Below are 5,397 nucleotides of genomic sequence, written 5' to 3'. Positions count from 1 at the left end.
CCCTCTCTACCCGATGGGTATGATATTTTCCCATTTAAGTACCCATGGGTAATTTTTTGTCCCATACCCTTACCCTAATAAGGTTTTTACCCACAGGGTACGCGGGTAATGGGTACCCATTGCCATCCCCATCTCTCTCGTCAGTTCCACACCGGCAGCCGCCCTCTCCCTTCTACGCCGACGGCCGCCCTCACCTTGCTACGTTGGCGGCTGCCCTCTCCCGACCAGTTGTCAGCCCAAGTACGATAGATTCATGGTCGGAAGACCTCGTCTTCCACCGAGATCTGGCGAGGCAATTTTGCGATGAGGCATGGCTTTCCCAGCCACCGTCGGGTCCGGTGACGACGAGCAGGTAGTGGCTTCACCGTCTAGCGCTGGATCTGGCACTCACAACGCGGCTCGGCCATGCTGCGGGCCGAGTACCGCGACCTCCTCGTCCATCCGTCCCCGGCGATATCTACGGGTGAGCCTCCTCCTCTACCTTGCTTTTTTTCCCAAACACATTTGCTGATCCCCCCCCCCAAACAGATCAGGGGATGCATGATTGCAAGATAGAAATTTTGTTTGCTGATTATGAAGTCTGATTTATGGATGGATGAAGAACTATGATCTGCTGACACTGAAATATAGTTTGTGTAAGAAAGTGATGTTTGATGAAAAGTGAAATATGTCAATCAATAGTTCTAAAAGGGATGTTCATATGTGGAAAGCAAGTGAAACAGATATCTCAATGTGTTGTTGCAAGTTGTGAAGCTATTTTCTGTGAAGTATGTGAAATTACTTCTTTGAAATGTATGAAATTGATATTTCAGTAATATGTGTAATATGTTACTTCAGTGTGTCCTTTGAATGATTTGAAATTGGTTTTCGGAATTATTGAAAGCAACTTGTTGAAATAATTAAAATTATTATTTCCAAGTAAGTGGAATACGTTCTTGCCGTAATTGAAATTTAGTTTTAGAAAGAGTTGATTTCAATTTTAGTTGGAAACATTGTAAATCTATTGAAATAATAAGTTTCGTTTAAACTATTGAAATTAGTTTCTAAAAATGAGTGAAATTAGTTTGTTGAAATAATTGAAATATGTTGTAGAAAAAATTCAAATATGGTAGTGAAATTTCACTCGCTGTGAAATATGGCACTGGAAATACGTAGTTTTAGTCTTTTATAATAATATGGTAGTGAAATTTGTTTTTGAAACGACTGAACTCAGTTATTTGATGATTTGAGATAACCAGTTCACTCGCTGTGAAATATGGCATTGGAATTGGAATAACTGAAATCACTTGTTAAAAACTTAAAATTGTTTTTTCACCCTTTTGAAATACTAAATTTCACTCTTTTATAAACTATGAAAGTGAAATATGCTTTTCTAACAGAATTTGAGTAACTGAAATCACTTTGTATAAAATTAAATTTGTTTATGCCACTATTTTGATAATTGAAAGCTGATATAAGAATTTAGTGAAATTAGTTTTATCAAATGTAAACAAAGTTATGAAAGTATTCAAATCATGTCAGAAAGTTTTGATAATTGAAAGCTGATTCTAAAATTTGTTATTTGAAATGAAAATCACTTTGTAAAAATTTGGAGTATAGAAATCTGTTTTCGAAGAGAGTGAAATTGGTTTTCCGAAATAACTAACACTGGTTCCTTGTAAATGATCGAAGTTTAATTTAAAATGAATGACATGATTTTTTTAATTCAAATATGTGTTTTAAAAGATTTCACATCAGTGTAAATTGAGAGAGGTTAATCCTTTTAAATATATGCCTGTATGTGTGTGAAATGCGAGACTTGCCTCACTCGTACGCTTAAAGAGAATGGCATGACTGAAATCAAGGGACTGGGATCAGGTGACATGCCTTCAGCCAGTCACCGCGTAACATGCGGCTTTACATCTACCGTCAAAACAAAACCCAATATCTCACAATGGCCCAACAACTCAAAGCATCTCCACTCGTTTGGCCCCCAGCGCACCCGGCGATTGCGTTTTCGCCCATGCGTCGGCGGTTTTTTTGCCCTGGGGGCGATCCAGTTCTCAGCCGCGGCCCGAGGTTTCGGCCCCAAGACGCACATAATTTCAAACTTGTCTTTCCCGCTGCCAAAAAAACGTCACAAGTTCGGCGATCAAAAGACGACCTATCACAAAGTTCGACGATCACCATGCCACAGTTCGGCGATCAAACATACACGAAAGTTCGGCGTTCAAAAGTAAGGACGCGTAGACAAAGGAATGCATCAAACGATGGGCTCCTCTGACGTGGGACTGGCCGGCGTCGGCGTGGCATCTGTGCTCGGGCTAGTTGGCGTCGGCGTGGCTTCTGTGTTGGGCGTTGACGCGGCTTCATGATGACCCACAAGTATAGGGGATCTATCATAGTCCTTTCGATAAGTAAGAGTGTCGAACCCAACGAGGAGCAGAAGGAAATGACAAGCGGTTTTCAGTAAGGTATTCTCTGCAAGCACTGAAATTGTAGATAAAAGATAGTTTTGTGATAAGATAGTTTGTAATGAGTAACAAGCAATAAAAGTAAATAAAGTGCAACAAGATGGCCCAATTCTTTTTGTAGCAAAGGATAAGCCTGGACAATTTCTTATAATGAGAAAAGCACTCCTGAGGACACATGGGAATTATCGTCAAGCTTGTTTTCATCACGCTCATATGATTCACGTTCGATACTTTGATAGTTTGATATGTGGGTGGACCGGTGCTCGGGTACTGCCCTTATTTGGACAAGCATCCCACTTATGATCAACCCCTATTGCAAGCATCCGCAACTACAAAATAAGTATTAAGGTAAACCTAACCATAGCATGAAACTAGTGGATCCAAATCAGCCCCTTACGAAGCAACGCATAAACTAGGGTTTAAGCTTCTGTCACTCTAGCAACCCATCATCTACTTATTACTTCCCAATGCCTTCCTCTAGGCCCAAATAATGATGAAGTGTCATGTAGTCGACGTTCACATAACACCACTAGAGGAGAGACAATATACATCTCATCAAAATATTGAACGAATACCAAATTCACATGACTACTAATAGCAAGACTTCACCCATGTCCTCAGAAACAAACGTAACTACTCACAAAGCATATTCACGTTCATAATCAGAGGGGTATTAATATGCATTAAGGATCTGAACATATGATCTTTCACCGAATAAGCCAACTAGCTAGCATCAACTACAAGGAGTAATCAACACTACTAGCAACCCACATGTACCAATTTGTGGTTTTGATACAAGATTGGATACAAGAGATGAACTAGGGTTTTGAGAGGGGATGGTGTTGGTGAAGATGTTGATGGAGATTGACCCCCTCCTGATGAGAGGATCATTTGTGATGATGATGGTGATGATTTCCCCCTCCCGGAGGGAAGTTTCCCCGGCAGAACAGCTCCGCCGGAGCCCTAGATTGGTTCCGCCAAGGTTCCGCCTCGTGGCGGCGGAGTTTCGTCCCGTAAGCTTGCTTATGATTTTTTTTCAGGGTAAAAGCCTTCATATAGCAGAAGATGGGCACCGGAGGTCTACCAGGGGGCCAAGGAGACAGGGGCGCGCCCAGTAGGAGGGGGCGCCCCCACCCTCCCGGCCAGGGTGTGGGCCCCCTTCGGTACTTTATTTGCTGAATAATTCTTATTAAATCGAGAAATGACATTCGCGGAGCTGCAGGTCTTTTGGAGCTGTGCAGAATAGGTTTCCGATATTTGCTCCTTTTCCAGCCAGAATCCCAACTGCCGGCATTCTCCCTCTTCATGATAAACCTTGTAAAATAAGAGAGAATAGCCATAAGTATTGTGGCATAATGTGTAATAACAGCCCATAATGCAATAAATATTGATATAAAAGCACGATGCAAAATGGACGTATCAACTCCCCCAAGCTTAGACCTCGCTTATCCTCAAGCGGAAGCCAAAATCGATAAATATGTCCACATGTTTATAGATAGATGTGTCGATAAAAATAAAATATGGACATGAGGGCATCATGATCATTCTTATAACAACAATATATATAGATTTCGTCATATGATTTCTTATTCTCAAGTAACAATCTATTCACAATGTCAAGTATGGTACAGAAACTTCATTGAAAACTAACAAACTATAATCTCAGTCATTGAAGCAATTGCAATTTATAATAACATCAGAAAGATTCAAGAATAGAGCTTTTCAGCAAGTCCACATACTCAACTATCATATAGTCTTCTACATTTGCTAACACTCACGCAATATTTATGATAATGGAGTTTTAATCGGACACTGAGAAAGATAGAGACTTATAATGTTGCCTCCCAACGTATTCACCTTTGGGTGATGTCAATAATAATAGTTCATGCTAACGATCATCCAATTGGATATATGTACTAGGATCTTTCCAACACGAGGTGCTTGCCAAAGGATAAAATGAAAAAGGGAAAGGTGAAGAACACCTTGACTCTTGCATAAAGTAAAAGACATAAAGTAAAAGATAGACCCTTCGCAGAGGGAAGCAGAGGTTGTCATGCGCTTTTATGGTTGGATGCACAAAACCTTAATGCAGAAGAACGTCACTTTATATTGCCACTTGTATATGGACCTTTATTATGCAGTCCGTCGCTTTTATTGCTTCCATAACAAGATTGTATAAAGCTTATTTTCTCCGTACTAAAGTCATGCATATTTAGAGAGCAATTTTTATTGCCTGCACCGATGACAACTTACTTGAAGGATCTTACTCAATCCATAGGTAGATATGGTGGACTCTCATGGCAAAACTGGGTTTAAGGATATTTGGAAGCACAAGTAGTATCTCTACTTGGTACAAGGAATTTTTGGCTAGCATGAGGGGGAAAGGCAAGCTCAACATGTTTGAATGATCCATGACAATATACTTTAACTGAGATGTGAGAAAGCATAAACCATTACGTTGTCTACCTTGTCCAACATCAACTCTTTAGCATGTCATACTTTAATGAGTGCTCACAATCATAAAAGACGTCCAAGATAGTATATTTATATGTGAAAACATCTCTTTCTTTATTACTTCCTATTAATTGCAACGATGACCAAAGCTATGTCTACCAACTCTCAACAACTTTTAAGCCTCATAATTTCTATATGTGAAGTCATTACTATCCAAAAGATCAATATGAACTCTTTTATTCCTTTTTATTTTCTTAAGATCATGGCAAGATAGCAAAGCCCTTGACTCAACACTAATCTTTATTATATAACTCACGGACTCGTTTACATAGAAGGATCACAAAGCAAAACTCAAAACTAATTCATACCAAAACTTTATTCTACTAGATCTAGATATTACCAAAAGGATCGAACTAAGTAAAACGGTAAAGATAGGAGTGTGATGGTGATACAATACCGGGGCACCTCCCCCAAGCTTGGCAGTTGCCAA

The sequence above is a fragment of the Triticum aestivum genome, chromosome 7B (genome assembly GCF_018294505.1).
Source record: "Triticum aestivum cultivar Chinese Spring chromosome 7B, IWGSC CS RefSeq v2.1, whole genome shotgun sequence".
NCBI lineage: Eukaryota > Viridiplantae > Streptophyta > Magnoliopsida > Poales > Poaceae > Triticum > Triticum aestivum.
The sequence above is the reverse complement of the archived record's forward strand: the minus strand, read 5'-3'. Positions refer to the sequence as shown.